The sequence below is a fragment of the Chiloscyllium plagiosum genome, chromosome 29 (genome assembly GCF_004010195.1).
Source record: "Chiloscyllium plagiosum isolate BGI_BamShark_2017 chromosome 29, ASM401019v2, whole genome shotgun sequence".
Lineage (NCBI taxonomy): Eukaryota > Metazoa > Chordata > Chondrichthyes > Orectolobiformes > Hemiscylliidae > Chiloscyllium > Chiloscyllium plagiosum.
Genome location: NC_057738.1, coordinates 28,170,229 through 28,192,625, shown reverse-complemented (window position 1 = coordinate 28,192,625; position 22,397 = coordinate 28,170,229). Strand labels below are relative to the sequence as shown.

General features: G+C 42.3%; 1 protein-coding gene across 17 annotated transcripts in view; it reads right to left on the bottom strand.

Annotated features, from left to right (window-relative positions):
- LOC122564459 (FH1/FH2 domain-containing protein 3-like) overlaps positions 1 to 22,397 on the bottom strand; it is a 650,002-nt gene that overhangs the window by 599,145 nt on the left and 28,460 nt on the right. The window lies entirely within an intron of this gene.

The window sequence follows — 22,397 nt, the reverse complement described above, 5'->3', positions numbered from 1 at the left end:
TCCTCCATCGCCAGACCATGGCAACACGACAGCTGGAGGAAGAGCGACTCATCTTCCGCCTAGGAACCCTCCAACCACAAGGGATGAATACAGATTTCTCCAGCTTCCTCATTTCCCCTCCCCCCACCTTTTCTCAGTCCCAACCCTCAGACTCCGCACTGCCTTCTTGACCTGCAATCTTCTTCCCGACCTCTCCACCCCCACCCTATCACCCTCACCTTAACCTCCTTCCACCTATCGCATTTCCAATGCCTCTCCCAAGTCCCTCCTCCCTACCTTTTATCTTAGCCTGCTTGGCACACCCTCATTTCTGAAGAAGGGCTTATGCCCGAAACGTCGATTCTCCTTCGCCTTTGATGCTGGCTGACCTGCTGCGCTTTTCCATCAACACATTTTTAAGGTGACCAGTGACCAATGATACAAGCCAAAAAAACAACACCTGTACACAAATGCATAGAGCGGATGATCAACTGTGTACAATTCAATTCTATTTTAAATTACAAACACATGAAAACTTACAGGCGCAAGCCAAACAGCTCTCAAACATGCAGAGTGAGTGAATGGATAAGATGCAATTTTCCCATCCCTCGAGATAGCAAGGGCAAATAATTAGGAGAGTTGGCACTGGACAGACCCCTCAAATCAAGTTGAGCACTAATGCCTGCCGTGTCATGGGAGCTCTATTCGCCTGATCAGAAGACCAAAGGATGGCTGCTAAATCCTTCTCTCCCTATGATACCCACCGCACAACAGTTTAAAGAGAAAGTCCCACTTTTGCTGCTTGATTCCTGAATACTAGGCCATCACTAATCTTCAGGATTTAGAAGCACTCATTCTCCCAAGATGAACATTCTCAAAATGTTGACTGTTATTGGTTAGCACTTTAACAGAATGAAATTAGAACTGGCAAGCACTCATGGCCTGCAAAGTCAGTGATTACTGAATGTACCCACCAATAGGGACTGGAAATTTAAGGTTTTGTTTCAGTATCTGTAAAGGACATACATGGGGATGGAATTATCAGATGGTCTTCAAGGGAGATGATTGGGGAAAGCATACAGAAGTAAAAAAAGGTGGCTGATACAATGGACCAACCCCAGATGAAAGGAGCTAAAGACATGAAACAAAAAAATGTTGGAGAAACTCAGCAATCAGCAAGCCCAGCAGCATCTGTGAAGCTGAAGACATACTTGGAGCAGTCAACCTTTGATGTTCAGGGTAGGAAAGAAGGGAAATTGGTTAGGTACCCATCTTGAATAGACTCAGATTCTACTATCAACTCAATCTTCAAAAATGGAGATGCAACTAACCCGCCAGGAGTTTACAATGTATTCGCAAGTAATTACTAAGCTGTTCTACATCCCAATAAGCAGTTCGATTTTACATTATTAAATGATCAAATCAGTTGTTAAAAGTTTGTTAGCTGTTTCTAACCAACAGCCTACACTTGGTGAGGATTTCCTAAAAGAACAAATTCCTAGTAATGTTTTAAAGCAGTCCTGTTCAGACCATGCAAAATAAAGCGTAAAAGTAGAATGGATCTTATGTCTGCCTCACACTCATACAGAACATGTGGCATCAATAACTTTCCCTTATTACTATTTGTGGAGATAACAACAATAGAAGGATAGGATAAAAATAACTTGTATATGGTGTTATGATAGATATTAACATTTGGCTTGTTTGAACCAACTCATTCATTGCAAGGAAAGGACAAACAGTACTGCAGTTAAATCTAATAGGTTCACAGAAGATAGCAACAAATATATAAATCAGGTAGAACTGAACCAGTCAAGACTACAGGGGTCGGTGCAGCAAACAGTGGTAGCCATGGAGCAATGGGGCACTTGGACTGAACTACAAATCCCTGGCATGCTCAGTGAGAGGCTTCTGGGTTATTCTTGAGGAGCTGGCTTCCATTTGGAGCCTTGTGGTCTAATGGCTTCAAGATAGACCCTTCAACAAATCATCTTGCAATCTCCTTCCCGAGGGCTGCAACGTTTCTGTTACAGGTAAGTGTAAAATCCCAATTTTACATTGCTGCCTGAAACGCAGTACCTGCCTGATCTACGGACAGATTCATTTATTGGCAATGTATACAAGTAGATAAGTATTCCAAATTACAATCCAGGACAAATAGAGTCACAGTCATAGAAATGTATAGCACTGAAACAGACCCTGCAGTCCAACTTGTCCATGCCAACCAGATAACCCAATCTAGTCCCCCTGCCAGCACCTGGTCCATATCCCTCCAAACCCTTCCTCTTCATATACCCATCCAGATGCCTTCTAAAATGTTCCAACAGTACCAGCCTGCTCCACCTCCTCTGGCAGCTCATTCCATACACATACCACCCTCTGCATGAAAAAGGTGCCCCTTCGGTCTCTTATATCTTTCCCCTCTCACCCTAAACCTATGCCCTCTAGTTCTGGACTCCCCCAACCCATTTACCCTATCTATACCCCTCATGACTTTATAACATCTAACGTCACCCCTCAGCCTCTAACACTCCAGGGAAAAACAGCCCCAGCCTATTCAACCTCTCCTTATAACTCAAATCCTCAATCCTGGCAACATCCTTGTAAAATCTTTTCTGAACCCTTTCAAGTTTCAGAACAACCTTCCGATAGGAAGGAGACCAGAATTGCACGCAATATTCCAACAGTGGCCAAACCAACGTCCTGTACAGTCGCAACATGACCTCCCAACTCCTGTACCCCATACTCTGACCAATAAAGGAAAGCATGCCAAATACCTTCACTATCTTATGTACCTGCAACTCCATTTACAAAGAGCTATGAACCTGCAATGAGGTCTCTTTGTTCAGCAACACTCCCTTTGTCGAACGCCTTACTGAAGTCCACATAGATAGCATCTACCACTCTGCCCTCATCAATTCTCTTTGTTACTTCTTCAAAAACACTCAACTAGAGTTAGAGACATTTCCCACACACAAAGCCATGTTGACTATCCCTAATCAGTCCTTGCCTTTCCAAATACATGTACATCCTGTCCGTCAAGATTCCCTCTGACAACTTGACCACCATTGGCATCAGTCTCACTGGTCTATAATGCCTGGCTTGTCCTTACCACCTATCCAGTTACAGATTAGCTGGAAAAGCACAGCAGTTCAGGCAGCATCCGAGGAGCTTCACCTATCCAATTAGTTTATGAAAAGGTTTGTGCTATCAGAATAGATATTTTGAACACTCCTGCTTTACAGCTGACCCTACAAACATCATGCACCGAACCATAACTTAATCCTTTTGGTGTACCCACCACCAGCCTGTGACTGAATGTTTTTCTCTGGATGTGGAAAATTTGTAGCAATTCACAACTCACTAAGTGAGTAAGTCTCATCCCTTATCCAGGGAAGAAGGCCCTAGTTTTAGATTCACTAGCCAACAAGAAACTCAGTATCTACCTAGTCAAGCCTCCAAAAAGGAGGCATTTGTTTCAGTGAATTCCCCTCTCCCAAATTTATTCTACTCCATATTTCTTCAAAATTCTGGATCCAAGCCAGTAATCTGACAAAATGAAATCTTGCGAACTTTTGGTCTAAGGTGAAGGAAAATATAAAGTTTGGAGTTTCAAAAACTGTATACACTAATCCAGATTAGTTTATCAAACTCCAGTATAAATTAGAAGCCAGACTTTCTTATTCTAATACCCCGACCCACTTTCAAATGAAGGCCCAATGTATTATGAGAAATTCCAATTGATACACAAATCTGTCAGAAACCCATTGTTCACATCTCCTGCATACCATACTGGTTATCTTTAAGCCCAAATCACTCAAGTCAGTCTATTTTAGAGACCACTTTATATTCTCAATTTATTTTCTACTCAAGTTTGTATCATTGATAAACTTAAACATCTTGCACTTTAATGCCCCATACAAGTCAGATTGAAATGGCTGAGACCCATCCATTAACTGGAGTGCCACATGAAACAGTTACAAACTACCCATCTGCAGCTGATCCCTTTTAATCCTGTTAGGTCTTTCATTTGGCCACCACACTGTGGATACTCTTCCTCAAGTTGAACTTCATTTATGTTTAAAAAGGAGCCAATTTAACCAGGTTGGAGGTGAATTAAGAGAAAATGAGGACAGCAGATGCTGGAGGTCAGAGTCAAAAAGTGTGGTACTGGAAAGGCACAGGAGAGTCAACATTTAGAGCATAAGCTCTTCATCCTGATATAGAGCTTACGCACAAAACAGACTCTCCTGCACCTCAGATTCTGACTGACCGGCTGTGCTTTTCCAGCACCACACTGAGTCGAATTAACAAGAGTGAATGTGTTACTTAAGACAAATATCACAAAATATCACAAGGGTGAGTTCATAAAAGGATCAGGCCAAGTTGTTTGTGATTAATAGATAGAATGTTGCAGCCATCACAGCAAATGGTATTGACAGCATTTTAAAATTTATAGTTAAGCAGTCCTTTGAGATGCTTCATTTTGAAAGTAGATTGAAATTTTGTCCTGGGTTCCTTTCAATGGTCACTGGCTGGTAGTAATCAGCAAGAGACCACTTTTTACTTGAGCCTGCTGTCTGGGGGGTGTTTAATAGCCAAATTGACTTTTGCAACACTTAAATCCACATAGTAACATGAAAGGTCACCAAGAGGCCAGAGTTGCATTTAGTTTTTAAACCCCGATTTTGTAGATTCTTAGAAGGGATAAGCAAACATGTCTGCAGGCAATGGCTTCTGACTGACAATAGTCAGCATCTAAATGTCTAGATTTCTCGATTTGAAGTTTCCTTAAAATTTAAAAAGAAAATATTCCATGGGTCTATACAGGGATCTGTCAGACAGTCAATGAATTTATATTCAGTGCTTAGAAAGATATTAGAATAGAATTATTAAAAAAAAACTTGCCATTGTTCAGATACATCTTTTTAAGACACTCCAATTTGTCATGTGAAATATTCTCATCACAATAGCTGCAAATGTAAAAATAAATTGTTTTTCCTCAATTACCTTTGAAAACAAGAAACCCTAAATGTAGGCTTCTTGCTAGGTTACAAAGGATCCAAGTATTAGAATTCTAAAATGTTTTTTTAAAAAAAAAAAATGAACTGGACTGCCATAGCCAAGGAAACTATGGCTCTAAACGCAGATTTCCTGATAAAGTTTGTGAAGCCCATGGAATATCATACCTGTTATAAATGGTGTGGAAATGTCAAATAGAAGAGGCTTGAGAGATAAATTGTGCTCACATTGAGGCTGAACATCCAGTTACTTACCCACACAACTTGACACCCCTCTCTCCAGACAAAAGGCTGCCTCCTATGGGAGATGTCTGCTTTACTGTTCAGGAATATGCAGTTTCGAAATCACTTTCTTGTAAGACTAGTCTGAAATTAGTGTACAGACTAGAGTACTGTGCTGACAACACCCCATTTAAAACACCCCTTCACTGCAGGTAAAATCTTTCTCCAGTGCTGGATTCACTGTCTAAAGAAATCAGACTAGAATTTCAGCCAACCTGTAAAACCAATCTCAGAACTGATCACAAATCAGCCAATATTAATGGTACCATCCAACAAACTGCTACAATCTTAGCTACTCTTCATGAGCAATTCAGAGATGAATTTTTTTAAAATAAGTCTTATTTTTGGACTTGCCTCATTCATAACTCATGCTGCATTACTAATCCTTCATGTTTAGCTATCAATAAATTAAAAGGAAGCCTGGTTAATTTGGCTCTTAAAAAAAAAGTTAATTCAGATCGGAGGAGAATGAAAGTTGTACAAGCGAAACATGCTTCAAGTTTAAAATGTTGTGACCAACTGAGGGTGAGGATTTTGGAGAGGGGTCAGGCAAATAATAAAAAAAAAAGTGGCTAACTTATCCCTCCTCACCTGGAAGTTAACAACTCAAGGGTATCCTGGCCAGAGCTCGAGCAAATTGGGAAAACTTGCCCAATGTCTGGCTGGAGCATTTACATGCTCTGAAAGCTGATCAAATTTGCTACATATAACTGCACACTGATAAGAACGTAGGCCAATGCTTTCTGAAGTGCCTAGTTTTAAAATTCTCAATTGTAACATTTTCCCTCGACATTGTTAAGTCAGGCTAGCTGGCACATCAATCCCCATCTTCACTCTCCCTCTGAGCAGCAGGGTTATATTTGCTGCCCTTTAATCCAGAGATGGTACTAGAATCCAAAGAATTCATGAATATCCAGATCCATTCACTTAATCTCTGCAGTCACCTCTAAAAACAACTTCAGGATGCAAGCCAATCATCTCCAGAACATTTGCCAGCTTTCAGACCAATTACATTATCCAGTAACATTTCTGCCAATAACTACCTTAAAAAGCTCTGCTTTCATTACACCCACACTTCACTCAAGGCTAAACGGTCATCCTGTTGGAAACTTTAGGTTTATGTGAAGACATCTCAAACTTTCTGGCTCTCTGCTACTTGAAAAGAAATTAAATCAGAAGTCTTGTCAGTCACTTTTAAAGTGGAGGCAAGAACAAGGAGCTCAAATAGACCATGCGCCGACAATTTCTTGAATTTTTGAACAGAATTCCATCCCACAAGGCAGACTCCTACTTGCCACATAAAGTGATCAAAAAATGTGCATGTTTCATTCAGCTACACATTTAAGTAGTTTACCTTGTTTAGCTCTTTAATGCATAAATTTACAAAAATAAAGTCTACAATTTGATTCAACCTTGTAAACCTCAGTGTAAATAATACAATTACATAACATTTAGACAGCTTACATAGTTGTGCCATCTTTAAGTATTCCAAGATACTTCACAGGAACACACAAAATAGGCCAAGTAACAGAAGGAGATGATTGGGGTTGATCAACCCCAAAGGCTTGGTCAAAGAGCTGAAAATGTGTTGCTGGCAAAGCGCAGCAGGTCAGGCAGCATCCAGGGAACAGGAGAATTGACGTTTCGGGCATAAGCCCTTCTTCAGGACCTCCTTGGTCAAAGAGGTAAGTTTTAGAATGAGGCATCTTAAAAGGAGGAGTGAGGATGGCTGTTTAGGGAGAGCATTCAAGGCTTGGACCCTAAACAAAGATTAAAATTGGATGCTCAAGAGACCAAATGAGGTGAAGTTATGGAGCTGAAGGAGATAGAGGCCATGAACAAGGATGTTAAAAAAAGTTGTCTGGGAGCTAGTACAAGATAGTGAACAATAGCAAAATACAAAATTAGGACTGGGGGGGGGGGTTAAGACAGGTTAAAAACCTTTTCACCTAGAGGGTGGTAGATATATGGAACACATTACCTGAGAGGGTGATGAGACAGGTGCTCTTTCAAAGGTTTAAGCTGCATCTGGATGAGCAGTTAAAATGCCTGGGCACAGTAAGCTATGGACTATGTGTAGGTAAATGGGATTGGTCTAGTTTAGAGTTCACTGGACAGTATAGACATGGTGACCCTGGAGACATTTTTCTATGCTGTGAGACTCAAATTGATGGAGAGTAAGATATTGGAGGACAGTCAGGAATGCTTTCGAAGAGTCACGAGAAGAGATGAGAAAAGGCATGTACATTTCTACCCAAGATGAAGTGGTTGCCTCATTCATGCCATCACTGAAGATTACCACTAGATTGACTTAATCCAAGATTTAGAGAGCAGGATGCAGGTTCCTAGAGAACAAAATTTAGATTGAAAAAAAAAAAAAATGCCTTCAATCTTCCCAGTAGTTCAATACGCAGAGAAGTGCTTATCCAATATCTGAAACAGCAGTATGGTAATTGAGCAACAGTGACAGAGTTAAGAAGTTGTGTTGCATCTGGTGATTGCAGTGGCTGCACATGTAAAAAGCTATGGGTTTATGTCAGGGGACAATGTTTTTTAAAAAAAAAAGGTTTAGGAGTTGGGCTTGGAGGGTATAAACTCTCTAGCAAGGACTGAGCCTACAGGGACGCAACAGCACTGCAATATTCAAAATAGTAATAGGTCAGTAAGATCATTGCAGGGGGTGGTGAAGGAAAGAGTGAGCGAGAGTGGGGGTGGGGAAAACAAGACTGAGTAAGTATACTGCATACTCAAAATAATCACAACATCAGGTTATAGTCCAACAGGTTTATTTGGAAGCACTAGCTCTGTGGAGTTCTGTTCCTTCATCAGGTGGTTATCACCCTGATGAAGGAGCAGCGCTCCGAAAACTAGTGCTTCCAAATAAACCTGTTGGACTATAACCTGTTGTGGGATTTTTAACTTTGTACACCAGAGTCTGACATCAGCACCTCCAAAGCATACTAATCTGTTAGAAAAACAGCATCGCAGTTTTTCTAGTCCTTTTGAAAGCAAATATACTACTGTCCTCAACTACTTCATTTGAAAGCATGTTCCACATTCAAAAAAATTCAGTGGTTAGAATCATTGCATAGATTCGTTAGTTTGACTTACTTTTACAGCTCATTTTTTGGATTCGCAGGAGTTGAACCTTCTCTCCACATCTATTTTGCCCAATGCAGTCCAAGACAAAACCCTTTTGTCAGGTCTTCTCATCAAGAAAGGGAAACTGGTTCATCTTTCACAAAGAAAGAAACTTCGTGCAAAGTTTGTAATGTCTTTCATACTTCAGTGCAGCTTTATCCATTTTTTTTATGGAGATTAAAACCATACACATGGACCAGTTTGATAATCTCAGGTGTTGAAAGTTCAGCATTAAAAAACCTTTTGCTATTTGGAGTTTAGAACTTCCAAAAATAATAATTCATTGCTTTCATTCTGCATTATGGTTTCAAGGTTTATATTATGACAAATTAGGTTCTATATAAAAAAAAGAGGAAGAATGAATTTAAAGTATTTCTCAGTGAAAATCCAATTTTGAAAATAATTTGGTTTTGATACAGGAATTCAAACATTGCCAAAAAGCCATGTGATTTTAGCTAAAATAGCCAGAAAGCCACGTGGAGACATATTTTAAAAAAAAATGTGGTAGCTGACTTGCGTAGGTAGTGCAAGTAAGCACACATGTTGGAGAAAGAAATTCAAGTGCAGGGTATCAGATTTTAAAAAAATAGATGAATCTGTTTATAAAATCAAAGATAAAAAATTACTGTGGATGTCTGACATCTAAAATAAAACAGAGTGCTGAAGAACCTCAAGTCTGACATCTAAGGCATGTGAAAAATGTTCATGTTGAGTCCAATCTCTTAAGATACTAGCATTCAAGTTGCAACAATTCTTGTATGGGGTAATAGGAGGTTTTTCCCTGTGTAAAAGTTTGTGCTCATTAAAGCACATGTTGAAAGTACATGACAGCCTCAAATACATTGAATGACCCACTCCACAGTAAATTTATGTTCTATTACGTCAGATCTCACATGAGGATCAACTTACCCAAAACTAACATCTGGGACCATAATCGATCAGTGCTTGGAAATCAACATAAACCCCACTCAATTTTCCCACCAATCTTGATCTGATGCTGGCCTAGATTTAAATTGGGACATGGCTCCCAGAGGATCACTAGCCACCATTTCCACCACCAGACATATTCCCCTTCCCGTATCAACCTTACGTAATGACCACTGACTCCAGGACACCCTGGTCCTCTACTCCAAAACACCACCACTTTTTTCCCCACTCGCCCAAACAATACTTCCCTTTGCAACTACAGGAACTCCAAAGTGTAGTCATTCTTCACACCAGACAAAGTTAGCATTCAAAGGCAATCACTCAGCACCTACATGTTAGGTCATGGAGACCGAACAAAGGAGCATTAATTAACTTAGAACAGGCTTGCACCCATCAAAACTGGCCAAAGACTGATGAGTAATCTCTTGGCTAGGCCCACCAAGTTTTAGAGTACTCCTCAAAAGGGCACATTAACAAGTTTTGCACCAAACATGTCCAAGCCACTCTAGTTTGATTTAAATGCTAAGAAGAACATTTACGGAAACAATAGTGTAGTTTGCAATCATACCACATTTTCTTAGACCCAATGACTTAGTGAAATTACTTCACTGAGGGCTGCAAATATTTGGAATTCTTTACTACAGATGGTCGCTGAAGGTGTTCAAATGTTTTGATTGATAGTCCCTTGATTTTCAGTGCCCAACCCAAGGATCAGATCAATGTCGATTTGCAGTTTAGGATTGTCCATTTTACATAGACGGCCACACAGCTACTCGGACTTCTCTCAACGCTATTCACCCACCTCGACCTCTACTTCAGTCCAACTTACTTTGAATCCTCTTTTTCCAATTCCTCAGCAGATCCATGATGGTAGATGAAACCCAAGTCTTGGTACTACTGAAGGCCAGAGGGCTAGACCACTGATCCAGAACTGGATTAGTGGTGCTGGAAGAGCACAGCATTTCAGGCAACATCTAGAACTGGCAATGCCAGCATCCCAAAAGATCCAAATGCCATCTGGCAAAATCTCCATAAGAGTTGGAGATGAATAAGGGCAGCACAGTGGCTCAGGTGGTTAGTACTGCTGCCTCAGTACTAGGGACCCAGGTTCAATTCCCACCTCAGGCAGCTGTCTGTGAGAAGTTTGCGTGTCTGCATGGGTTTTCTCTGGATGCTCCGGTTTCCTCCCACAATCCAAAGACGTGCACATTAGATGAATTGACCATGCCAAATTGCCCGTAGTGTTGTTAGGTGCAGGGGTAAGTGTTAGGGAATGGGTCTGGGTGGGTTGGTCTTCTGAGGGTTGGTGTGGACTTGTTGGGCTGAAGGGCCTGTTTCCACACTGTAGGGAATCTAAGGTAAAACAAAAGCAGGTTGACATTCTAGAGTGTAGTGCTGGAAAAGCATAGCAGGTCAGGCAGCATCTGAGGAACAAGAGAATCGACATTTTGGGCATAAGCCCTTCATCTGGAATGAGGCTTATGGGCCAGGCAGGCCAAGAGATAAATGGGGGGGGGGGGAGTGGGGGTGGGGGAGCGATATGTCAGAAGGTGGAGCAAATAGATGGGAAGAAAGATGGAATCACCCTCTTGACCGGTCTGAGTTGGAGGCTTGGGACTGGGATATATAAAAAAAAAATGTGGGGGAGGGGAAATTAGGAAACTGGTGAAATCCACATTGATCCGGTGTGGTTGCAGGGTCCCATAGCAGAAGATGAAGCGTTCTTCTTCCAGGCGTCAAGTGGTTAGGGATTGGTGACTGAGGCAGCTCAGGGCCTGCATGTCTTTGGTGGAATGGGAGGGGAAGTTAAAAAAAGTGTTCAGCCACAGAGTGGTGGGGCAGCTCCTCCCTCACCTCTGTCCAAGGCCCCAAAGGATCCTTCCACAGATACAAATTTAACTGTACTTCCACTCACGTCATCTACTGTATCCATTGCACCAGATGTGGTCTCCTCTACAGACAGGAAGCCAACTTGCGGATCATTTCAGATAACATCTCTGCAACACCTGCACCAACCAACCTCACCGCCCCGTGGCTGAACACTTTAGCTGCCCCTCCCACTCCACCAAGGACCTGAGCCTCCTCCATCATCGCTCCCTCACCACCCGATGCCTGGAGGAAGAACGTGTCATCTTCTGCCTCAGAACACTTCAACCCCAGGGCATCAATGTGGACTTCACCATAGAGTCATAGAGATGTACAGCACCAGTGATTATCAGGAATAAAAAGAGTACAACTACATATATGATACAAGCATCTTCCCTGGGACTTTCTGGAAAAGAATTGGTGTGGGTCCAAGATTGTCATCTTTCCCATTACAAGTCTTGTGCCTTACTGTTGCCTTCATCGTCAAATCATCCGGTTTTATCAAAAAATTTATTGGGATGACTTTTCAATTACAGAGCACTTTTGATTTTGGTTAATGGTGTTGTCAATGAGGCTACTGATGACAGCATCACATGGTCTTGCCAATATTATTCACACTGAACAGTTTATGGTTATGATTATTAACACAGGGATAACAGGGATAACATATCCCATTGCTTAGAGGTTTCTTTCATTAAACCTCAGGTTGGACAAGCAACTGTGGAAGAATCCCTGTCCTGGGCTATATATTCCTGCTTTCAAATAGAAGGACATTGGAGCAACTTCAGACATTGGCACAGGTGTATTCATTTTTGTAAGTGATTAAAGGAACATGGTGCATGCAAGGCAATTGCTAAAGCAAGTCACTCACAGTCAGCGTGCTGCTCATCATATTCTTGATAAGTTATTTGTACAACCCTAGCATAACATTTAATAGCCAAGTTAAAAGTATTCAAATGCAGTTTAAGGGTGGATTGGAGGGAGTTGCCAACAAGCAGGGGGTTGTTTTTTTTCAAATTTGACCTTATTATATTCCCTCTTGCCCTAAAACAATGTCATTCAAACATGCAAGTGAGTCATTGCTCTGAAGACTGAATCCAAGCCACAAGAGAACAAATATTTAGAAATAATATTTACAATGTATGACATGGTTGTCATAAGCTGGCATTAGAAACAATGGCCAACTATATTGCCTTTCTGTTCTAATCTTAAACTCTTGAAGCAGTTGTGTGGAGAAGGTAGATTTTCACTGCAGGCAGCTTTTTTTATTTTGCACATTAAAAGTGAAAATCTAGGCCAATATGTTACTTTATAAATGGCAGCTTTTTGACGAGACTTCATGACTCAATCTCATGGAACAAGGTACCAAAGTGATTGGGAATGGTATCGGTTGGAAAAGTTTGATTGGAAATAGCCTGATTAAGCATCATTTTTATTCATAGAACATAACAGCACTGTACAGGCCCTTTGGCCCTCAATATTCCACTGACCTGTGGAACCAATCTGAAGCCTATCTAGCCTACACTATCTCATTTTCATCCACATATTATCCAATGACCATTTAAAAACCCTTAAACTTGGCAAGTCATCTATTGTTGCAGGCAGTAAAGAAACTACTGCTGACATCTGTCCTATATCTATCACCCCTCAATTTAAAGCTATGTCCCCTCATGCTAGCCATCAGACGAAAAAGGCTCTCATTGTCCAACCTATCTAACCCTGATTAGATGTCTCAACTAAGTCACCTCTCAACCTCTAATGAGAGCGGGGCCAAGTCCCTCACAGCCTATCATAAGGCTTTCCCTCCATACTAGGCAACATCCTCAGAGGAGATCTCTCTCCTCTGAACCCTTTCCAAAGCTTCCACATCCTCCTTATAATGCAGTGACCAGAACCATACATAATACTCCAAATGCGGCCATACCAGATTCAGATCATTGTCAACTGCCACTGTTCACCTCAAAATTTATAGAATGTTGGTAATACGCCAACAAAACAGGAGTGGAGTCCCAGTCTTGGTCAGTGCCCTCCTTCACTGAAGACCATGCAAGACAATGAAATGGCATTGTGACAGCAATGCTCCAAACACAGGAGAACAGTCTGCTATCATTCAGTACTTATTGAAGCCTCACAATGGATTCAACAATTGAGGATGGGAAGCAGAGCAGCCCACAAGTAATCAACACCTTGAGATTCTAGATGGCACTCTGTTGGATTCTTAGTGCACAATGTTGTAGTAGTGGAATACTTCAATTTTAGTGTGAACAAGCAGAAAATGCCTGCCTGCATTCCTCAGTCCCGTCACAATGGAAGGGTCAGACGAGTAAATGCATGTAAAAATACTAAAACATTCTCACCAGGGACTATCCACTGTGCTCCTCAAACTCCTTACCTGAACAACCTCATGTTTAAACAGTGCGCTTCAGGCATCTAAGATGGCCTTGTTAAATACAGTTGATTTAATGGGCATTTCTCTGCAGCAGTTGTGCCCCGCATCATGATCACTTCCCTGCAGTGCTAAGCTGCCTCCCATCAAACTGAAAAGTTTTTCACCTCTTGATGAACCAAGAAATTACAAAGTGGTACTTTATTTTACCTTGTTCATGTTGGTCAAGTGAAGAGGTCAAACCTAGATCGCCTATATTCAGATTGACATGGGTCAAATCATTGCTATATAATAATTCACTCCAACCTTCCCCGTTTTTATGTTCAAGTGCCCAACCCTTCTGCTATTTTAGAGGTCCCAGCAGCACCTCTGGCACCAGCGATTGTTCAGGCATGTGTTGAAAAGATGGTCATTCACAAAAGGCATTGCACGGACAGCACGGTAGCTCAGTGGTTAGCACTGCTGCCTCAGTTGCCAGGGACTCCGGTTTGATTCCAACCTTGGGCGACAATCTGTGTGGAGTTTGCACATTCTCCCCGTATCTGCATGGGTTTCCTCCCACAATCCAAAGATGTGCAGCTCAGGTGAATTGGCCATTCTAAATTGCCCGTAGTGTTAGGTGCATTAGTCGAGGGAAAGGAGTCTGGGTGGGTTACTCTTGAGGGTAAGTGTGGACTTGTTGGGCTGAAGGGCCTGTTTCCACCCTGCAGGGAATCTAATCTAAATCACTCAATATGATCCTGACCGAATGCCAACAGACAAGGCACAAACAAATTAGGAGACTACAACATTTGGACTGATATCATTTTCCACACCAGTGAAAGACAAGCCAACTCAGCAAAGCATGGCTACTACATTTGACGTTTTTTGCTAACCAGCAATATACAAACCAAAAGCTCACAGCTCGAAACAATAGTCAATTCAGATCCAAAATAGGAGAACCAAGCAAAGAAGTAGTTCCAGATTCAGTCCCGCTTTGGCTAATCTCAGATGAAGGTAGGATGGTGCCACTAAAAAAGCCTCAGCACCTCATTTATAGGGGGAAAAAAAAAAATGATTTACTGAATAGCTTTCCAATAACTCTTTCGGACAGGATTGAGAAGACATCAAGACTTCACCATTTCAATATATTCTTCAAAATGAGATTTGCTTGGGTCACATTCCAAGACACACAGTCTCACTAAGATATACAGTAAGCCATTGGTGAAAAAGGAACATTTTAGCAGACCAAGGGGAAAAAAAAAACAACCTTAGTTTCTAAGGACTTCCGATAACTATCGATGCCAAGATACCACTATAGACCCCATGCCTTCGAGAGAATAGGAAAGAAAAGCACAAGCACTTAACACCTAGACATGCTCTACTTCAAAAGATGCAAAAGAACAAACCCAAACAGAGCATGATCATAGAGACAGTTATACAACATGGAAACAGGCCCTACGGTCCAACACATCTGCACAGACATCTTAAAAACTGATCAAGTCCCATTTATCAGCATTAGGCTCATATCCATCAGATGACTTAAATACTATAATTGTATCAACCTCAACCATTTCCTCTGGCAGCTCATTCCATGCATGCAATACCATGAGAAAACATGGCCCCTCAGGTCCCTTTTAAATCTTTCCCCTCACCTTAAACTTATGCTGTCTCGTTTTAAACTGCCCTACTCTGGCTGATAGACCATTATTTATCCTATCCACGACCCTCAATTTTATAAAAAGTTCACCCTTAATCTCCTGAGGATCCCAGCAGGGAAAAAAAGCCCCAGCCTATACAGTGCTCTCCCTATAGCTTAAACCCTCCAATCATGGCAACATCCTTGTAAAATCTTTCTGAACCCTTTCTAGTTTACCAACACTTTTCCTACAGCAGGAAGGCCAGAATTAAAACACAGTATTCCAAAGTGACCTCACCAATGTCCTGTACAGACAGCCTGACAACCCAACTTCTTCACTCAATGCACTGACCAATGTAAGCAAGCATGCCAAACACCTCCTTCACCATCCTGTCTACCTGTGACTCCACTCCACTCAATTGAGCTTCTATTGTCAATGCAGTTACTAGTGAACTGGAATTGTTAATAGCTTCAATGGCTATACAGGTAAGAGTCCATTTTAACATTATGTATCAAAAAGCTCTCTACCATAACTAAAATTCAAAAGATCTTGGTTGCACTTCAACAGCAGAATGTTTAGAAGAGTTGCTATGAAATGATAGTGAACTTTCTTGAACAAGATGGTTTCAAGAATGGCTCAGTGCTCCATGATCATTTTGGGTAACAACTTTCCAGGACCACATTGCAATTCCTTCCTATAGATAGCCTGAACTCCTCCTTCCTACAGGTGTGCGCCACATTCAGTAAACTAAAAAGACTGCGAAATGACAGTGTACTATTAAGTTACAGACAGGCATCCCATCAGTACATTTTGTACAACAGATATTGAGATGACACTTCTTGTAATCTAATACCTCAATCACAATTTGCCCTATAACTTCATAGGGTCTGTTTCCATGCTGTACATCTGACTCTTCAGTCCAACCTGTCCATGCCAACCAGATATCCCATCCCAATCTAGTCCCATCTGCCAGCACCCAGCACATATCCCTTCAAACCCTTCCTATTCATATACCCATCCAAATGCCTCTTAAATGTTGCAATGGTATCAGCCTCCACAACATCCTCTGGCAGCTCATTCCATACATGAGTCACCCTCTGCATGAAAAGTTGGCCCTTAGGTCTTTTTTAATCTTTCCCCTCTCCCCCTAAACCTATGCCCTCTACTTCTGGACTCCCCAACCACAGGGAAGGGGTGGGGGGTTGGTGTAGGGTGCAGGTTTGCTCGCTGAGCTGTAGGTTTGATATCCAGACGTTTCATTACCTGGCTAGGTAACGTCATCAGTGGCGACCTCCAAGTGAAGCGAAGCTGTTGTCTCCTGCTTTCTATTTATATCTTTCTCCTGGATAGGGTTCTTGGGGTTTGTGGTGATGTCATTTCCTGTTCATTTTCTGAGGGGGTGATAGATGGCATCTAGATCTGGTGTGTTTATTTATGGTGTTGTGGTAGGAGTGCCAGGCCTCTAGGAATTCTCTGGCATGTCTTTGCTTAGCCTGCTCCAGGATAGATGTGTTGTCCCAGTCGAAATGGTGGTTTTTTTTCCATCCGTGTGTAGGGCTACAAGGGAGAGAGGGTCATGTCTTTTTGTGGCTAGCTGGTGTTAGTGTATCCTGGTGGCTAACTTTCTTTCTGTTTGTCCTTCGTAGTGTTTGTGGCAGTCCTTGCATGGAATTTTGTAGATGATGTTGGTTTTGTCCATGGGTTATACTGCGTCTTTTAAGTTTGTTAGTTTTTGTTTGAGTGTTGGTGGGTTTGTGTGCTATTAGGATTCCGAGGGGTCTTAATAGTCTGGCTGTCATTTCTGAAACTTCTTTGATGTATGGTAAGGTGGTTAGGGTTTATGGCTGTGTTTGGTCTGCTTGTCGTAGTTTGTTCTTGAAAAGACTTTGCTTATTCATCCTATCCATGCCCCTCAATTTTGTAAGCCTCTATAAAGGTCACCCCTCAGCCTCCAATGCTTCAGGGAAAACAGCCCCAGTCTGTTCAGCCTCTCCCTGTAACTCAGATCCTCCAACCCTGGCAACATTCCTTGTAAATCTTTTCTGACTTTCCCAAAATTCAGCACCTTGCATTTATCTTAAATAAACTCCATCTGCCACTTCTCAGCCCATTGGTCCATCTGGTCACAATCCTGTCGTAATTGGAGGTAACCCTCTTCGCTGTCGTCTACACCTCCAATTTTGGTGTCATCTGCAAACTTACTAACTGTACCTCTTATGCTCGCAACCAAATCATTTATGTAAATGACAACAAGTAGAGAAGCCAGCACCAATCCTTGTGGCACTCCACTGGTCACAGGCCTCCAGTCTGAAAAACAACCCTACACCACCACCCTCTATTTTTTAAAACATTTAAAATAAAAAGAGATGAATTCAGCGAATGAGCATATAAAAAAAGTGAAAGAGATAGTAGGTGAGAGTGACCTAAAGCCTGATTAAAAGGAGGGGTCTTAAAATGGAGACAAATGCAACACAAACAGATGTTGGAGTCAGAAAATAAAAACTTGTGGAACAGAGTGAAGAAGAAGGAATTAAGGGCTACGGGGAGAATGCGGGTAAGTGGAGTTGAATCGAGGGGCCGAATGGCCTTACTTCCGCTCCTATGTCTTATGGTCTTACAGTACCATGCCTTTATTTGCACAATATCTCAAAACTGAATTTTTTCAAAGTATCAGTAATATTTAGATTATTTGTGAAGGCAGCATAAATCAGAACTCTCAGCATATATGCATCAATCGCAAAATACATTCAACAATGACACATGCCTGGCATACAGAGACCAATATTATATTATTCATTTCTCCCTTGTAAAGGAGAACTTGCTTTCAATGTAGGCTTTGAAGTGCCAATGCTTCACAATGGCAATGATTTTCTCAATTGCTCTTTCCCCTCAGAAAATCCTCATCAGAACATTCACAAGTTTTAGAATACCTGAGGCTCACAACAATGTTGCAAACAGCCTTTTAGATATTTACTTGCTTTAATTGGAAAAGTGTGAACATTGCTCAGAGCACAATGTATTCCTTTTATTGTAAGCAAATAAAACTCTGGCAGAACAATAAAAACCTGTTAAACATGGACTGGAAAGACGCATGGCCCAACCGTAGCTGATGCATTATCAGAGGCATTAAACATTCATTGGCTATCTTTTTTGGGCTTCACCATAGGCACATTCTGCAAGCTACCAATAATCTATGGAGATTGGGAACTGGAGTCTCAATATAAATTAGATGCCAGCTATCATATTAGCCAAATCAATCTCAGGGAATCAGTTGGAACAGGACAGAATGTAGCCAACTTATACCAGCATGACTAACTAATTGGCATGATGTGAAATGCTAGTCTTGTAAGTTCATACATTGTTCCTCATAGATACCAGTTTAATTTCCTTTTGAATACCTCATTTGAGCCAGTTTCCACCACATGCACAGTGCACTCTACACCTCAACCACCTGCAGAGAGCAAAGTTTGTTTTGTGTATTTTGCAAATTACTGTACTTGAAATCTGTATCCTTCCTCTTGAAGATTTCATAAGTGGGAACTATTTCTCCCAGTCTATTCAAAAATCACAAGGACCATCTCTACCAGATGATTTTCTTATCTCCAGCATCACCGTGTCACTTTCCAGCCAATACAATTCACTCCATGATAAAGAAACATAGAAGAGACGCAATATTACAAATGGTAGAGGGTTCTCAACATATTCAAGCAATAAATACCAAAGATTTGCAGTCCAGAACGAGCCAGGCCCTTAACGAAGCTGTTCCAGCCATGAGAAAAAATGCCTAAGTATGTCCTATACACAGAGCAATTCCAGTCCAGCCAATTATAAACTCTTAGTTTGAGAGAGATGTGGTGGTCATCACAGCTAACAAGCAGTCACTTACCAATAACTTATTCAACTGCACCCCACTTGGGTTCTGTCTGAGCCACACAACTCCTGACTTCCTTATAGCCTTAGACCAAAAAAAGAACATGAGGGATGACAAAATGAGTGACTACCCTTATCATTAAGGCACTATTGACCAAGCAGTGCATCAAGACACCATGGCAGGATGAGTGGCAAAAGAGAACTCTTCAATGGTCAGAGCCAGATCTAGCACAAAAGGAAGATGGTTGCTGGTGTTGGAGTTCATTCATCTCAGGGAGGAATTCCAGTGGGAGAAAGTGAGGACTACAGATGCTAGAGGTCAGAGTCCAGAGGGTGGTGCTGGAAAAGCACAGGTCAGGTAGCAGAGGAGCAGGAGAATCAAAGTTTTGGGCATAAGCTCTTCATTGAGAATGAGGCTTGTGGGTTGGGGGAAAAAAAAAAGAGAGCTGAGATAGAAATAGGTAGATGAACGTGAGGGAGAAGGGGATAGTTTGGAGACGGGAGTGGTGGAGTGGATAGATGGGGAAAAAGGTGCTGGACAGCCCTACATTTCACAGGGTCATATCCTAGGCCTAAATCTTCAACTGCTTCATTGACTGAATGATCACAACGTCCACACCATTCGCCACTCCTCAGATAGTGAGCTAGTCCATGTCCAATGCAACAAGGCATGGACAATACCCACACTTGGGCTGACATCTGCCAAGTAATAGTCATGCCACAAGTGTCAGACAATGACCATCTCCAGAAAGAGAATCTAGCAATTGTCCTTGACATTCAATGGCATTACCATAATCAATCCCCAATTGACAACATCCTAACTGTTGACCATTGACCAGACACTGAACCGGGCTAGTCTTACAAATACTGTGGCTACATGAGTAGGTTAAAAGCAAGTGGCAAGTAGCTCACCAAAAATTTGCTACTCATCCACACAAGGTTCAAGTCAAGAATGTGATAGAATAGTTCCCACTTGCACAGATGAATACAGTTCCAGCAAAACAAGAAACTGACACCATCCAGGACAAAGCAAGCCACTTTGATTGTAGATAACAGGCCAAAGCAAACTCTGGTTATTCTCACAAATGAAGCCTGACCACAGCCAACTCCTAATCCCCATGCCGCTTTCCCCAATCTTGTTATATTTCATCTCACTGTCGCTAGGGCAAATTTGTCAATTTTTTTTAAAATAAAAAATAAAAACTGACAGCTCCTGTCTGTCCTGGGGCTGTGGACTACTTGAACGTTTATTGGAGATGTATATTTTTGTTCTCTTCAGCAAGGTGTGCATTTGCCCTATTAGTAGTGCACAGTAGCAGTGTACTGCGTCTATAAGATGCATTACAAAAAATTTATCAAGGCTCCTGAGACAGCATCACCTCTATCAAGAATGACAAGGTCAGCAGATACATGCCAACACCTGCAAGTACCCCTCCAAGCCACTTCCCATCTTAACTTGGAAATATCATATCGTCAAATCCGTCTTGTGTGGAAAAAGCTATTTGGCCCAACATGTCCATACTGACCCTCCAAAGAGTAACTGACCAGATACCTACCCCATTACTCTACATTTCCCCTGACTAATGCACCTAACCTCCACATCCCTTAACACCATGAGCAATTCACCTAACCTGCAGGTCTTTGGATTGTGGAGGAAACCCATGCAGACAGGGGGAAGAATGGCTGTCTGCGTAGAGTTTGCACAGTCGCCTGAGGCTGGAATCAAACCCAGGTCCCTTGCACTGTTGCCTCAGGTGCCAACCATGCCATTCCTTCAATGGCACTGGGTCAATAAACTGGAATTTCTTCCTTAACATTTGGGGGGGGCAAAGAGAAAAAAGAACTACACTAAATGGACTGCAGCTGTTCAAAAGGAGGCAACTCTCAGCAATTATCTGGAAGCTCTCCATTGCAATGAGCAGTGGTCCAGCCCCCGACTGATGCCCTCTTTTTAAAAAAAAGATAGATTGGAGGAGTTATTTTCACTCCTTAAGTTCTTCATACCGGAGATCATTCTTAGATAAAACCACGTAGTAACTCTACAGTGGGTACAACCCTACCAATCCATCCCCCAACTTTCACCCAGAAGAAGTCTGGCCAGTGGACTCTCATCTCTCAGCCAGAGGGGACCCCTGTCTCCCCTCTTTCCTGGAGAGGTAGCAGATTCTCTCGAGCCGCTTTTAACAAAGGTAAATCCCGAGCTTTCCCGGCCTGTGGAGAGGCACAACTCCAATGGATGGCCAAGTGGAGTTAACTATTAAAGAAGTCAATCCAAAAACATTCGAGCGTGCGTATGCAATGCAGACTAACAACATCCTTTTAAAATAGAAGTGCGGCGTATGAAAGTCACCAAGGCATGCAGCTAATTACAGATATAGCCCACTGCAAACAATTAACAGGGGCTGTTCCAGAGTAATCCGGGAGTCCGCATTATACTGGCCGGTGCAGGAGGCATGTGTCCAATAGACAGGTGCAGGCACAGAGCAGCTAAAGTGGCGCTTCTCCAACTGCAGTTAAATGCTGCATCTCAATTAATAAGACGAATGCACACATCTTGCCGAAGAGAACAAAAATATACAGTTCCAACAGACGTTCAAGTTGCTCCCAGCCCCAGGACAGACAGGATCCGTCGAGGAGTTTCTTTAGATATTAAAAAAAGTTGATAAACTTGCCCTAGTGTCAGTGAGATGAAACATAAGGTTAGGGGAAAGCAGCATGTGATGGGGATTAGGGGCCGGTCAGGCTTCATTCAAGAGAACAACCCGACTCACCGGCTATTAAAATCCTCAAAGTTTAACGTTGTTTTAAAGAAAAATGGAAAAGTAGATGGGAGGGAGCTGGAGGAGTCTTTCAGGGACAGCTCTGCTGCGGGTGTGTGCAATGCGGTCAGGCGGTGGTGAGCTGAGAGTCCCGGGGAGGGGAGGGCAATGCTCCCCCTTTCCTCCATGGCCGGCTCTCAGAGAGAGAGAGAGAGGGGCGGTCAGCCCCCTGCCCAGGCTGGTCTCCGGTGCAGTGAAGCGGCCCGGGACTCCCCTCAGTGCGACAAAGAGCGGCTCCCGCACTGCGGTACCCAGCACATACAGCTCGGCACAAACACATCGAGCGACCCTGGGTCCCAGCCCGGTCTCATGAGACTGCCCGATATCCTCCATCCCAAATTCCAACCCCTCCCCTCCCCTTCTCCCGCCCCCAAGGTCAATCCATCACTCACTCCCATTTCAGCTCTGGTACCTGCACAGCAGAGAGAGACTTCCCCCTCCCCCTCAAAAAAAAACCCACACACACCATTACAACTCCCCCATTACA